This window comes from Psammomys obesus, unplaced genomic scaffold (assembly GCF_907164565.1).
Source record: "Psammomys obesus unplaced genomic scaffold, mPsaObe1.curated_primary_1811, whole genome shotgun sequence".
NCBI lineage: Eukaryota > Metazoa > Chordata > Mammalia > Rodentia > Muridae > Psammomys > Psammomys obesus.
In genome coordinates this window covers 575,087-591,955 of record NW_026596100.1, presented here as the reverse complement: position 1 = coordinate 591,955, position 16,869 = coordinate 575,087, and the positions used below count along the sequence as shown (strand labels likewise).

At 40.8% G+C, this 16,869-nt stretch overlaps 1 protein-coding gene across 1 annotated transcript in view; it reads right to left on the bottom strand.

The window, feature by feature from the left end:
- Tmem232 (transmembrane protein 232) overlaps positions 1–16,869 on the bottom strand; it is a 208,078-nt gene that overhangs the window by 108,692 nt on the left and 82,517 nt on the right. The window lies entirely within an intron of this gene.

Here is a 16,869-nt window from a genome sequence, read left to right as displayed (position 1 = left end):
TGCCAGCCCTCCAAGTCATTTAGGCCCGGGCCAGGCCCTCTTTGTTTCCGCAGGAATCATTTTGGATATCAGCAGTGTCAAATCCTAGGGCCTTTTGCCATGAACACAAGCGCCTATTGGTTAGCTGGAAACACTTAAAAACTTTTTAATCTATCAGGCATGGTATTTATCGTGAGTGTTACTTGGCATTTGATCCTATTCCTCCTTTTAGATTACATAATTTAAGGTCTGGGAGTATTGTGTTTCCTTCCAGGCTTTTTATATCTGCTGTGCCTCAAGCCAAGGGTGCTCTGGGCCTTTCTCTCTGGCCTCTGCTAAGGACCTCTTCCAGCAGGTCTGTCTGATCTGTGGTCTTCCCAGTTATTTGGCTTTATCAGTACAATGTGAACTAGGCCTTGTACTTCCATGGAACATAAGCCACTGTCTTCTGACCTTGGTTTCTCCTGTTAATATGCTCTAGCATAGAACAGGGCCTCAGGAATGCCCAGCTTCTTTGTGGTCTGATCCCTGGATAGCCTTTCTTTTTGAACAGAAAAGGGATTTGCGATTAGACATAGTGTCCATTGACTATCATATGACCTAGGGCTGGGGCATTCAAAACAGCAGGCCTTCTTTCCATCCCCTGCAACAAGGAAATGGCCTTTTATTTATCAATATCTCTCTTGCTCTGATTTCAGTAATCACTTTAGCAGCCCCACTTACACCGATTTTCAGTGACTCAGAATGCACTACTACCTTTCTTTGAGAAAGGGTTGAGATACAGTCCTCTTGTGCCCCTTCTGTACCCCAAAACTCCCGCCTGTGTTTGTGTGGAACCCACCCCAGCCGCACCCTGTGGAGATGGACACACTGTAAACCCGTGGGTAATGGTCAGTCATGATGCAGACGTCAGGTTGTGTATAAAATGAAAAAGAACTGGTTTTATTAACAATGAAAAAAAAAAAAGAATTGCAGTGTCCTCTTGGCAATTTTTTCTTAATGAGTGGCTAATGTCCTTCCATGTCTCTTCTGATATGCTTGGGCTGAAGTCTGTTTTTGTCACTTAACATCACCTTGTTTCTTAGGCCATTTGCTTGGGACATCTTTTTCAATCCCTTTATACTAAGGTGATTCTATCATTGGTGTTAAGGTGTATTTCTTAATGCAACAGCAGGTTGGATCCTATTGTTTAACCCAGTATGTTAGTCTGTGTCTTTTTATTGGCAAATCGAGACCATCTAAATGTAGTGAGAGCCCAATTCTCTTTTTAATTCCTATTATTTTGTTGTTTTAATTTTTAATTCCTATTATTTTGTTGTGAGGTGTGTGTGTGTGTGTTTTCCCTCTTTTCATTTGCTGGTCTGGGATTATTTCTTGTGTCTTATGGGTGTGGTTAACCTCTTTAGGTTGGAGTTTTTTCTAGTGCCTTCTGTAGGGTTGGATTAGTAAACACATTGCTTAACTTCACTTTTTATCATGGAATGTCTTATTGTCTGCATTTATTGTGATTGAAAGTTTTGCTGAGTATGGTAGTCTGTGCTGGCATCCATGGTCTTTTAGAGTTTATAGAGGATCTATCCAAGCCCTTCTGGCTTTCATAATCTCATTGAGAAATCAGGTGTACTTCTAACAGGTCCGCCTTTGTGTATGTGTGGTGTATTATTTTTGTTCTGTGTATTTAGTGTTTTTATTATGTGCTAAGGGGACTTTCTTGAATGGTCCAGTTTATTTAGTATTCTGTATGCTTTTTATATTTTATAATGTGTATCATTAGATTAGGGAAGTTTTCTAATTTTGTTGAAAATATTTTCTGTGCTTTTGACCTTGGTGTCTCCTCCTTCCTCTATTCCTATTATTCTTAGATTTGGTCTTTTCATGGTGTCCCAGATTTCCTGGATGTCCTGTGGCAGGAGTTTTTCAGATTTAACATTTTCTTTGACTGAGGTATCCATTTCTTCTGCTATGGCTTCAGTCCCTCTTCCATCTCTTGTATTCTGTTGGTGAAGCTTGCCCTCTGAGGTTCCTGTTCAAGTTCCCAAATTTTTTATTTTTAGATTTCCCTCAGTCAGTCAGGTTTTCTTTAATGACTCTATTTCTTGAACTGTTTTTCATTTTTCATTTCTTTACTGTTTTTATTTTTTTATTTTTTGTGCTTTCATAGATTCTTTTTAATGGGGATTATTAACTTCTTCTTTAGGGACCTCTATCATAGTCATAAGGCTGTTTGAAGGTCTTTTTCTGGTGCTTCAGCTATAGTGTATTGCTCAGGGCCTGCTGTGGTAAGGTTGCTGGGCCCTAGTGGAGATATATTATCCTGGCTGTTCTGGTGTCGAGGCATCTGAGTTTGGGAACATTGTGATTCTAGGTGCTGACATCTGCTCCTGTCTTTGTTGGGATAGCATTTGTTCCTTGGTCTCTGTTGCCCTCTCAGGTTCTCAGGTGTGTATGATGACTGTGTGTTGCCTGGCAGGAAATTTTTCTCGGATCCTGAGAGGTGTGGCCATTGGGGGTTGCAAGTAAAATTGGGAGCTAACAAATAGGAACTGGGAATGAGCTGAGGGGAGGGAGAACCAGGGGAGTCATAGGATGGAGGGAAGCAGGGTGTTCCACCGGAATCTGCTTAGTCCTCTGGGTACAGGGGCAGAAGGTGAGGAGAGCCCTCAGCAGGTTGGCTGCTACAGATCTGGGGGTGAGACTGGGGGGCTGGACTTGGAGGAATGGAGGCAGACCTGGAGATCTGCATTTAGTCTGCCTGTGTGTGTCCCGGGCCAGAGTGGCCTCTGGGTTCCAGTGCCTCTGGGGTGGGAGCTGAGATAGAACAGTGAGAGAGAGCAGGGAAGTTTGGAGGGGCAGATCTGCGTGAGCCACTGGAGATGTAGCAGGGGGAGGAGAGGCAGCAGCAGGAGGTGTGCAGCAGAGCCGGGGAGGAGAATGGGGGTGGATTTAGAGGGACTTAGGACCGGTGAGCATCTGCAGTTAAGACTGTCTGCTTTCCGCTCTCGGCACCTCCTGGAGGAGCACACTTGTTATCCGAATGACTGTGCGATGTCCCCCGCGCTTTCTGAACAGAACGTGCTAAAGGAGGAGGATTCTGTCACTGCCGGGCAGTGCTCTATGCACCGAATATTTTTAAAAAGCAGTGCTCTGGTTTAAGATCATCATGAGATTCTGAGTTTTTCCTCAAGATTTTTATTTAAAAAAAAAAAATACCATGGCTTTTTCACCCACTCCCTTGGCTGTTTCTAATGTGTGGTTTACCATTTTATAGCATTTTCCTTCTTCCAGACACTAAATGATAGCATTCCTCAAAATCCCACCCCAGCCCCGATGGCCATCTTACTCAGGGCTTTTTGCCAAAGCAGAACTCCTTCCACCAAGCCTTCAATCACCACCTTCATTCACAGCCTACACTCCTTCCTGAGAAGAACTGTGAAACTCACTGCCCACTTGACACTTCTACTGAGAAAATGCAAAAACACTACCTCAGACCCAGCGTGTTCCCAAGCCAGCTTATGTCTTCTCTGCCCCAATCACACTTTGCTATCTTTCTTCCCTCCCTGGAGGCCATGTTGGGCTGGTTGCTATCATATTTCCCTTTTCTCACTTTCTCTCTCTCCTCCCCCCCATATCTATTTGTTACTGAATCCTAGCACTTTTTCTATAAATACAAAAATCTTACTGCCTTCTTCCTCTGTTTTGACCAGTGTAATAGATACCTTCATGATTAAATTATCCTAGGATATACTCACTAAATATAATAATTTTATACTTATACAATCCCAGATGTTGTCATAACCGCTTTTTCATTATTAACATTTTCAACTTATCCATTAAATTGTATATATTACTGGGTCTCTTTGTAAAACTGAAATATATATATATCTGTATATAAATCAGGTAAGCAAATACATGACTCCTGAAACATTTATCATTGTTAATGAACATATTCAAAAGTCTCTTAGCCTTTTAAAACCATATACATACACAGTATTGTTGTCTACAGTTACTGTTCAGTGACACGTCCAAATTTTCCTCTCTTGCCTGTAGCTTACTACTCAGTAATCCAAGCCTTCTTGTCCTACATTCCCCCAGTCTTTGCGGGTAACTGCAAACCTGTTCGCAACTTCTTAGTGAAGAATTCACATGTTAGTGAGACTGTGCAGCGCTTGTCTTTCTGTGCCTGGTTTGTTTCACTTGCTACAGCTGTCTCCAGTTGCAACCACATTGCTCTACATGACAAGGCTTCCTCCTCCTTGTTAAAAGAGGCCTTTCTGTTTCCCTCCTTTTCTTGATCCATTGCTCAGCTGATAGGCACTTAGCTTCTTTTCATTTTATATCTAATTGTGATAATGCTACAGAAGTCATGGGATACAAATCTCTCTTCTACAAAGGAATTTCATATTACATATATAACTAAACCATATCCTATTTATCATGTAAGCACATATATTCAGTAGTGAATAATAATCACTTCTAATTAATTACTTCATAATTTCTCAAGAGCACTCAACAAAAGTATTATCATTGCTTTATTTAAGACAGATATTTATGTTCAAAGAAGCTAGCTTTCCCAGTCACCTAACTACAATTCTTTCTACCTCAGACCTTGTCAGAATCTCTCTCTCTCTCTCTCTCACTCACTCTCTCAAACACACACACACATACACATACACACTTACTCCTCACTCAACCACAAAAAAACACACCAAGTGCTTTTTGTGTATCCTAAAATGAAACTATAAATCCTGACACTTCTCCAACCCCTTTACCTTGCAGTGCATGAACCAACATCATCATCCTTTTATTTATTTAAGTGTATTTCGCCCTTTTACCATCGGGATTCCCCTATTCTCTCTCCTCTACTTAGCACAGTGTCTTCCTCCTGAGAACCCCCTCACCATTCCGCTGAATGCCTCCATATGCATACCCCATCCCTCTGCAATGCTGCTGTGGTACCATGAATTCTCTTCAATCACACTCATTATATCATATCAGATATTGAACATATATGTTAGGTTTTACATGTGTGATTTCAATCAATATCTGTCTTATAAACTTGATTTTAAGTTCCCATGGGAAAGAAATATAACTATGTAATTACACATTTTATCGGTGGCATCTAGTAAATGACGGTTGAAGAAGTACATGAAAACTAAGCCATTTGGTTCACAATTCTGAATTACTTCCACTGGGAAGAAGATAGGCTAGAAACACGAGTGTTGATCTAAACAAGAAGCTAGCAGACACACCCCTGGCTGTGGCTTATTATTCCCTTACCCTGTGGTACCTTATCTTTCTTGTGTGCCACCTCACACAATGCCTGTGTGTAGAGGAATTCAGTTGGTGCTTTCTGAAGGAATGTAACTTCCCTTGGGAGCTCTGTTTCTGCTTACCATTTAAATCTGTAACAAGTATCGGCAGTGGTAAAGCCATGTCAGCCGGGAGCCTCGCTCACCCTGAGAGGTGACAGGTGCTTGCTCAATTCAAACACCTGACCCAATCAAGCATCTAAAAGACGGAAAGATTAAGTCCTGTAAATTGTTGACTGTTTTCTGAGACAGTAGAACAATTGTAAAAATTTGATTAATGTCATATCAAAGCTTTCGTTCTAACCAAACAGGCAATAAATGCTTGTCAACTACTGTAAAAACATTTTACAACAAGCCGAACACTGCCCTTTTCTTTGACAGACCAAAGAGCATATGAAAAATGAAACACAAAACAAAACATGTAGATTTTGTTTTCTGTTACTTAATTTTGTTTTCCCATAAGGCTGTCATTTTGATTCTAATTAATCTGTACTTGAAATAAATTTTGTCTGTCTTACTGATATCATGTTAACACCTGTGTCATGTTTCAAACTCCACAACATATCATTCCACTTTTAATGAAGAGTTCGGGCGGTAATGGTTGTTTTGAAGGCAAGCGTCTATGATGAAGAGTGGGAGCTAAAGCTATTGCATGGAACCACTGATGCAAAACAAAAGTTCCTGTTATCAAGGTTCTATGTCAGCAGTTAAAACAGGAATGGTAGTTGTGACAAAGACAGGGAGGTTTAGCACTCATGTTGAGTGGCTCACAGGCACCTGTAGCTTCAGCTCCAGGGAATCTGGTGCCCTCTTCTGGCCTCCAAATGCATCTGCACCCATGTGCACATACCCACAGATATGCACACATACACATAATTAAAACTAAAATAAAAAATTTTAAACAGTCCATTCATATATTTATGGGTATGTAAACGGTCCAGATATTTTCGGAAAAAAAAATTATTCAAAAAGATGAAAATAGAATTATGACCTGGTTCAGGATCCCAATTACATGGTGTATATCCAAAGAGGGGGAAAAACAGTATGTGGAAGAATTGTTTGTCCTCCAAATCTCCAGAAGCCTTAACACTTTGCAGGATTTATCTAAAATGGCACTTGGTTTCTTATTACTCAAATATTTCATAAGAGACAAGAAGTAAAAGCCCGTTCTCTGAAGAAGCACTGCCTGTCCTTTACTTCTCTCCAACTGTGATCACCACATGGACTTCTGACATCTCCACAACTTTTCCGTAATAAACCTAATCAACATAACCACTGTGGTTCATACTGATTGCTAATTCGGTAGAATCTGGGATTAAACAAGAGAAATGCTCCTGGGTGGGTCTGCGAGGGTATTTCCAGAAAGGATGACTTGAGAGCGGAAGACCCTCTGTCAGAGTGTATGCCCCCTTCAATGCATGGCCCAGGTGTGGAGGTCTGAGCAAAAAGCCGTGTTGTTTGTTCCACTGCATCACTGCTGCTTCTGTACTTTGAGGACGCCAGCCTCCAGCTTCTGCAGAACTGTAGTAGACTGCCAACAAGCAAGCCTTCACGAGTCTTCCAGGTTTTCTGTTCCGGGCTGAGACTGCTGAAGAATTCAGCTCCATGGAGTGAAGAGTTTTCCCCCTTGCACAGAGCCCATTGGTGAACTGCCCAGCCATGGAAGCCATTCTACGGAGCCTCCTGCATAATATATATGTAGTCTATTGGTCCCGTTCTCATGGAAAACTACACCTAAGACAGCTGTAAAGCATACACACATCACATACAATGTGATGAAAACTGTATGTAAACTGTTTTTTTAACTAGATAGGAGCAAGAAGAAAATAATATATAAAAACAAAACCATTGTAATGCTGTGTGTTCTCTGAAGGTTGCTAGCAATTTGTAGCTTGAAAAAAACAAAGGCAAAAACATAAGATGGAGATGGCGGCGCCAGGAGAACACTGCATCTGAGGAGCAGGACATTTCCCGTACAGCGACCAAGAGGCTGAACTCTGGGCCCTAAAACAACAGCGATCGTCTTTCCCAGGTGAGAGGAAACCCCCACGGCATGGGAATCAGTCGGGTCCACTCTCAGGTCACCCAGCCAGAGCCTGGAAGAGATCCCCGGTCGCACAGGCACTAGGTCCCCAGACCGGAGCTGCATATCTGGGTGTCCTGATCACCTTCCCAGGCTGATCGGTGGACAAAAAAACACCAGAGACTGGGAGTCCCTGTCGCGAGAGAATCCACAGGGAAGGAAGGAAAGGATACTGACTTGGGTCACCCAGTCTTTCCCTGGAAAAAGTCTTGCAGACCGGCGGGTCCGAGCCACCATTACTGAACTGGGCTCCAGCCACAGGCACAGACAGCTGCTGCACACCAGCTCTCCAGCTGTGTACCCCAGGACAACAGAGACTTGGAGTCCCTGTCGGGAGAAATCCTCACAGGGAACAAAGCAAAGGGGACAGACTTAGGCCACCCAGTATATCCCTGGAATAGGTCCCGCAGACCGGCCCAACCCAGGGACCTGCTGTGTACCAGATAGCCTGCTGCCTGCTGCTACAAGGAGAGCAGTACTCACCAACCACAGATTATGGCTTGGGTACTGGGACATAAAGCCCGAACCTCAGACCTACAAAAGCCCGGGATCCCCGAGATCAACCCCCAGATACTGCTCCAAAGGGCAACCAGTTATCCCTAACAAAACTGACCAAACCAAGAGACACACAGGTTATAGCAGCAGATCACTAAATCTACAGCAAGAAACCCAGAAGCAGGGAAGCTGTCTTTAGGACTTCCCCAGGCGAGAGGAGCACACTCTTGACTAACAAGGACCACAATTACCACTCAGGTCTCTATCCCTGAGGTGAGCAGCGGCAACTTCTGAAAAAACCCAGCCATTCAGTGACTATACACAAAAAGCTGAGAAGGCTTCCTTCAGGAAAAACCATCTTCCTGCCAAGGGGATTCTCTCCACCACAAAATCCCCAGGAACCACCAGAAACTAACCCCAAACACCCAAGATAGCCCAATGGGTAGAGGCCAGTGTAAAAGCTCAACCAACAAAAGACAGAGCAATATGGCATCTCCAGAACCCAGTTATCCAGGGGCAAGTAGCCCTGGACTCCCCAGCATAACTGAAATCCAAGAAGATGACCTAAAAACCATGCTCATGAAGAGGATAACAGAGGAAACAAATAAAATACATAAAGACCTAGATGAAGATAAACTCAAGATTATGGCCATCTGTAAAGAAATAGAGGAAGTTGCAGCCAAACAGTTTGTGGCCTTTAGAGAGGAAATGCTTAAATCACTGAATGAAATGAAAGAAACAGAGGATTGTTCAAACAAACAGCTGAAAGAATTAATGGAAAAACAGGAAAATACAGTCAGACAGGTGAAGGAAATCAGCAAAACGGCTCAAGATCTGAAGATAGAATTGGAAAAATTAAAGAAAACACAAATGGAGGAAATTGTGGAGAGAAATAACTTAGGGAAGAAAACAGGAACTACAGAGGTTAGCATAACCAATAGACTACAAGAGAAGGAAGAAAGAATCTCAGGTGTGGAAGATACAATGGAAGAAATAGATGTATCTGTCAAAGAAAATGTTAAATCTAAAAAATTCCTGACACAGACTGTTCAAGAAATTCAAGACAACATAAAAAGACAAACCCTAAGAATAATAGGAATAGAAGAAAAAGAAGATTCCCTGCTCCAAGGCCCAGAAAATATTTTAAACAAAATCATTGAAGAAAATTTCCCCAACTTAAAGGAGAGGCCAATAAGAATACAAGAGGCCTATAGAACACCCAATAACATAGACCAGAAAAGAAAATCCTCCCGCCACATAATAATCAAAACAGTAAGTATACAGAACAAAGAAAAAATACTAAAAGCTGCAAGGGAAAAAGGCCAAGTAACATATAACAGCAAACCCATTAGAATCACACCTGATTTTTCAACAGAGACTATGAAAGCCAGAAGGACCTGGACAGATATCATGCAGACCCTAAGAGAACATAGATGTCAGCCCAAGCTACTATACCCCGCAAAACTCTCAGTCCTCATAGATGGAGAAAACAAGATATTCAATGACAAAAACAAATTTTAACAATACCTACACACAAATCCAGCATTACAGAAGACACTAGAAGGGAAAATACAACCCAAAAAACTAGCTACTTTCAAGAAAACACAGGAAATAATTAATCTCACTATAGTAAAACAAAAAGCAACCAAGCACACAACATTATGACCACTGCCAACATCAAAATCAAAGGATCTAACAGCCACTGGTCATTAATCTCTCTCAACATCAATGGACTCAACTCTTCAATAAAAAGACACAGACTAACAGAATGGATGCAGAAACAAAACCCAGCAATCTGTTGCATACAAGAAACACACCTAAGTCACAAAGATAGACATTACCTGAGGGTAAAGGGTTGGAAGACAGCTTTCCAAGAAAATGGACCCAAGAAGCAAGCAGGAGTAGCCATTCTAATATCTGAGAAAATAGACTTTCAACCAAAATTAATAAAAAGAGATGGGGAAGGACACTTCATACTCATCAAGGGAAAATTCCACCAGGAAGACATCACAATCCTGAACATCTATGCCCCAAATACAAGAGCACCCATATTTGTAAAAGAAACATTGATAAAACTTAAACCACATCTAGATTCCCACACATTAATAGTGGGAAACTTCAACACCCCACTCTCAACAAAGGACAGGTCAACAAAACAGAAATTAAAGAAACAATATCTCTGACAGAGGTCATGAATCAAATGGACCTCACAGACATTTACAGAACTTTATACCCAAACACAAAAGAATTTACCTTCTTCTCAGCACTTCATGGAACCTTCTCCAAAATAGACCACATAGTTGGTCACAAAGCAAGCCTCAACAGATACAAGAAGACTGAAATAATCCCTTGTATCCTGTCTGATCACCATGGAATAAAGCTGGACCTCAACAACAACAGAAATAGCAAAAAGCCTACACATACATGGAAACTGAACAACTTGCTACTAAATGACAGCTGGGTCAGGGAGGAAATAAACAAAGAAATTAAAGTCTTCTTAAAACTCAATGAAAATGAAGACACAACATACCCTAACTTGTGGGACACAATTAAGGCAGTGCTAAGAGGAAAGTTCATAGCACTAAGTGCCTTCAAGAAATTGGAGACAGTGCATTCAAGCAACTTAATGGCTCACTTAAAAACCCTAGAAAAAGAAGAAGCAGACACACCAAATAGGAGTAGACAGCTGGAAATAATCAAACTCAGGGCTGAAATCAATCAATTAAAAAAATTAAAAACAATTGAAACAATTCAAACAATCAATGAAACCAAGAGCTGGTTCTTTGAAAAAATCATCAAGATCAACAAACCCTTAGCCAAGCTAACTAAAAGGCAGAGAGACACCACCTAAATCAACAAAATCAGAAATGAAAAGGGGGACATAACTACAGACACTGAGGAAATCCAAACAATCATTAGGACTTACTTCAAAAGTCTATATGCCACAAAATTTGAAAAGCTAAATGAAATGGACAATTTTTTGATCGATTCGACTTACCAAAGCTGAATCAGGACCAGGTAAATCAATTAAATGGTCCTATATCCCCCAAGGAAATAGAAGCAGTCATCAAAAGTCTCCCATCCAAAAAAAAAGCCTAGGACCAGATGGTTTCAGCCCAGAATTCTACCAGACCTTCAAAGAAGAGATAACTCCAATTCTCTTCAAACTATTCCACAAAATAGAAACAGAAGGAATATTACCAAACTCATTCTATGAAGCCACAGTCACCTAAACCTCACAAAGACCCAACAAAGAAAGAGAATTTCAGGCCAATCTCCCTTATGAACATTGATGCAAAAACATTCAACAAAATATTTGCAAACCGAATACAAGAACACATCAAAGATATTATCCACTATGACCAAGTAGGCTTCATCCCAGGTTTGCAGGGGTGGTTCAATATACGCAAATCCATCAATGTGATCCACCATATTAACAAACTGAAAGAAAAAAAATCATGATAATCTCCCTAGATGCTGAAAAAGCATTTGACAAAATCCAACATCCATTCATGTTTAAAGTATTGGAGAGATCAGGGATACAAGGCACATATCTAAACATAGTAAAGGCGATATACAGCAAGCCTAAAGCCAACATCAAACTGAACGGAGAGAATCTTAAAGCAATCTCACTGAAATCAGGGACAAGACAAGGCTGCCCACTCTCTCCATATCTCTTCAACATAGTGCTGGAAGTCCTTGCTAGAGCAATAAGACAGTCGAAGGAGATCAAGGGGATACAGATTGGAAAGGAAGAAGTCAAATTATCACTATTTGCAGATGATATGATAGTATACATGAGTGACCCCAAAAACTCTACCAGGGAACTCCTACAGCTGATAAACACCTTCAGCAAAGTGGCAGGATACAAAATTAACTCAAAAAAACCAGTAGCCCTCCTGTATACAAAAGACAAAAGGGCTGAGAAAGAAATTAGGGAAACAACACCCTTCACAATAGCCACAAATGACATAAAGTACCTTGGTGTTACCCTAACCAAGCAAGTCAAAGACTTGTATGAAAAAAATTTCAAGTCTCTGAAGAAAGAATTAGAAGAAGATATCAGAAGATGGAAAGATCTCCAATGCTCATGGCTTGGTAGGATTAACATAGTAAAAATGGCCATCTTACCAAAAGCAATCTACAGATTTAATGCAATTCCCATCAAATTGCCAACACAATTCTTTACAGACCTGGAAAGAAAAATTCTCATCTTCGTTGAAACCCAGAATTGCTAAAACAATCCTCTACAATAAAAGATCTTCTGGAGGTATCTCCATCCCTGATCTCAAGCTGTACTATAGAGCAACAGTTATAAAAACTGCATGGTACTGGCATAGAAACAGAATGATGGATCAATGGAACCAAACAGAGGACCCAGAAATAAACCCACACACTTATGGACACCTGATCTTTGACAAAGATGCCAAAACCATACAATGGAGAAAAAAATAGCATCTTCAACAAATGGTGCTGGTCTAACTGGATGTACACACATAGAAAAAGGCAAATAGATCCATACTTATCACCCTGCAGAAAATTAAAGTCCAAGTGGATCAAAGACCTCAACATAAAACTAGACATATTAAATCGATTAGAAAAAAAAATGGGGAATACCCTTGAACTCATTGGCACAGTAGACAACTTCCTGAACAGAACACCAACAGCATAGGCTCTAAGAGCAACAATCAATAAATGGGACCTCATGAAACTGAAAAGCTTCTGTAAAGCAAAGGACACTGTCCTCAAAACAAAAGGACTGCCTGTAGATTGGCAAAGAATCTTTACCAACCCTTTATCTGACAGAGGACTAATATCCAGTATATATAAAGAACTAAAGAAGCTGAAAAGCAACAAACCAAGTAATCCAATTAAAAAATGGAGAACAGGGCTAAACAGAGAACTCTTTGTAGAGGAATATCAAATGGCAGAGAAACACTTAAAGAAATGCTCAACCTCATTAGCCATTAGGGAAATGCAAATCAAAACGACCCTGAGATTTCACCTTACACCCATCAGAATGGCCAAGATGAAAAACTCAAGGGACAACACATGCTGGAGAGGCTGTGGAGAAAGGGGAACCCTCCTCCACTGCTGCTGGGAATGTAAACTCATACAACCACTCTGGAAATCAATCTGGTGCTTTCTCAGACAACTAGGAATAGCGCTTCCTCAAGATCCAGCCAGACCACTCCTAGGCATATATCCAAAAGGGGCTCAAGTACACAATAAGGATATTTGCTCAACCATGTTTGTAACAGCTTTATTTCTAATAGCCAGAAGCTGGAAACAGCCCAGATGCCCCTCAACTGAAGAATGGATGCAGAAATTGTGGTACATCTACACAATGGAATATTACTCAGCAATGAAAAATAAGGAAATCATGAAATTTGCAGGTAAATGGTGGGACCTGGAAAGGATCATCCTGAGTGAGCTGTCCCAGAAGCAGAAAGACACACACGGTATATACTCACTCAAATAGTCATATAACATAGGATAAACCTACTAAAACCTGTGCATCTAAAGAAACTAATCAGGAGAGAGGACCCTGACTAAAATGCTCAATCCCCATCCCGAAAGGCAAAGAGGATGGACATCAAAAGAAGAAAATATGAAACAACCTAGGAACCTTCCACAGAGGGCCTCTGAAAGGCTCTAGCCTAGCCTACAGACTATCAAAGCAGACACTGAGACTTATGGCCAACTTTTGGGCAGAGTGCATGGAATCTTATGTAAGAAGTGGGAAATAGTAAGATCTGGAGAGGACAGGAACCCCACAAGGAGAGCAACAGAACCAGAAAATTTGAACACAGGGGTCTTTCCTGAGACTCATACTCCAACCAAGTACCAGGTATGGAGATAACCTAGAACCCCTGCACAGATGTAGTCCATGGCAGTTCAGTGTCCAAGTGGGTTCCATAGTAATGGGAAGAGGGACTGCCTCTGACATAATCTGACTGGCCTGTTCTTTAATCACCTCCCCCTGAGGGGAGAGCAGCCTTACCAGGCCACAGAAGATGACAATGCAGCCACTCCTGATGTGATCTGATAGACTAAGATCAGAAGAAAGGGAGGAGAACCTCCCCTATCAGTGGACTTTGGGAGGGGCATGTGTGAAGAAGGGGGAGGCAGGATGAGACTGGGAGGGGAAGAGGGAGGGCCTTATGGGGAGATACAAAGTGAATAAACTATAATTAATAAAAATAAATAAATTTAAAAAATAAACACACTCAAATTGAGTTACCTGGGGGGGAAAAACATAAGATGTTTTTTTACTTTTAATTTTAGTCTTAGTAGTACTTTACGAAGCAAATAAGTATTTAAGAAAATCTATTACTGACTGAACCTGAAGATCAGGAACTAATGTGCCTTAGTACGTTACCTACATTCTTCTCTTCAGAACAAACCTGACAGCATCAAACAGCCCTTTGAAGGTTAAGCTCTTAAGGTTTGAGAAGTTAGCTAACTCACTAAAATCAATCAGAAAGAAGCTGTCAGAAGACAGAGTTGATATTATGTGAGATCATGAGTGATTTTAAAGTTTTAAGTAATCATTATTTTTAATATTCATTTTATGTGTGTATTTTTTCCTACATATATTTGTATGCAAGCATGCACATGCCTGGTGCTCTCGAAAGTCAGAAGACAGCATCATATCCCTCCATAACTGGAGTTAGAAATGGTTGTGAAATACTATGTGGGACCAAACCCAGGTCCTCTGCATAAGCTACAAGGGATCTTAACTGAGCCATCCCTCTGGCTTCTTCAGTGATTATTGTAACAGAATACCAATATAATTATTTTATTATTGTTTTAATACCTTACTTGCTGCCTAATTCATAAATTACTTTCTATGAGTACATGCAAGTTAGTTTTTGTCAATTTGACAGAAACTAGAAAGAGTGAACCTCAACTGAGAAATTGCCTTCATTGGATTGGCTATAAGCATATCTGAGGGCATTTTCTTGGTTGGTTGGTTGGTTGGTTGGTTGGTTGGTTGGTTGGTTGGTTGGTTGGTTGGTTGGTTGGTTGGCTGGCTGGTTGGTTGATTGAGTGAGTGAGTGAGTAGGATTGGCCAAGCCCATTATGGGTGATACTATCCCTAGGCAAGTGGCCCTGGGTTATATAAGCTGAGTGAGCCAGTGGAAGGCACTGGCTTGGGCAGTTTCTTCCTTTAGGTTCCTTGACTACCATTGATAATGGAATATGACCTATAAACTGATTAAATGCTTTCTTCCCCAAAGTTGCTGTTGCTTGGTATTTTATCAAAGTATGTATATACTAATAACCATAGTGTATCTGGTGTACTATCCAACACTTTAAGGATACATAGTCTGAGGCTGGAGAATGGCTCATTGGTGGTGAGCACCTCCTGCTCTTGCAGAGGACTTGGGTAGCACCCACATCAGGTGGTTCACAACTGGCTGTAACTCTAGTTCCAAGGAATTTGATGTTTTGTCTATCTTCTTTGGGATCCTGCATACAAGTGGTGCACACAGACACAGTCAGAAGACACAAATCTTTTTAAAATAAAACAGAATACCTGTTCTGTTCTATGTTTTGGTTTTGTTCAATTTTTCTATTTAATTTTAGTTTAGCTACATTCATCATTTTAACCAAAGATTACAGTATTGGCATAAAAGTAACTGAAGAAAATACAGAGCATAGAGATAAGCTCAAGAACCTACAAACAATTACTTGGTGACAAAGAAGCTCAAAACTTGCACTGGAGAAAAGACAGACTCTTGCTGGGAAAACTGTATGCCCATAAGAACAGGACTGAAGCGTGACCCATCTCAAAAATAAGAAGTGGGTAAAAGACATGACACAATGCCTAAAACTATGAAGGTAATCTAACTGAACCAGAAAAATATTGCAAGACAAATGGTATTGGCAGTGGTGGTCTAGATGTCACCCCAAAAGCACAGACAACAAACTAGAAATCGGGTGCACTGAATCTCATCAAACTAGGGAGCTTTCCCGCAGTAGGAGAGACAATCTGAAGACAGAAGCAGGAAATATCTGCAGACTCTTCACCAGATAAAGGACTAATGTTCAAAACTATGTAAATGACTTAAAAGAGAGAGAGAGAGAGAGCGCCCTTATTTTAAACAAAGAAGTAAGCGATCTAACTAAATTGTACTGATGATCCAAATAGATGCTGCGAGAGAAGAAACACAAATGGACAGCAGGTTTCTAAACACACCTGGGGTAATTAGCCATTGAGAAGTTGAACCAAATCCAAGTAAGATGTCATCTGGCCCCATCAGAATGTCTGTAATGAAGAAGACAAAGAATACTAAATGCTGACAAGGGTGTGGAGAAGGGGGGAACTCTTCCACTGTTGGTGGGAATGTGGTGACTATAGCCGCGGCAGTCAGTGTGGAATGCTTCAAACAGATGCACTGTCAAACCCAACTCTCCCACTTGTAGATGTGAATCCAAATGTGAGCCAGTGAATCAGTTTTCCCATTGGCTTTGGCAAAAATCATGCTCGTTAGAAAATGCTTCTTGCTCGGCATAAATTCCCTATATTAATGAACTGGAGAGGTTCAGAGCCTACTAAAGATGTGCATCCTAATCAACGTCATCTCTTCAAAATCAAAAGGCAGAAACTAAAAGGAAACATAAAAGGGGGGCTTCATTTATAATGAGTCGAAGACAAGATTTCTTACAATCGTTCAAACCTTTGAAATCAAATGGCATTCCCTGGAACAAGAAGAGAGTACAGTGGAAGGGAGTCGGAACATCTTTATTTAAATCCAGACTCCAGTGTGAATGGCTGTGAACCCTTAGACAAATCACACTTTCCCCCAACATAATATTTTTTATTAATTATTTGGGAATTTCACACGATGCACCCCAATCCCATTCAGTTCACATTCCTCCCAGGTATACATTCCCACTGTTGGGCCCCTGCCCCCACAAAACAAACATTAAATAGATAGATAGATAGATAGATAGATAGATAGATAGATAGATAGATAGATAGATAGATAGATA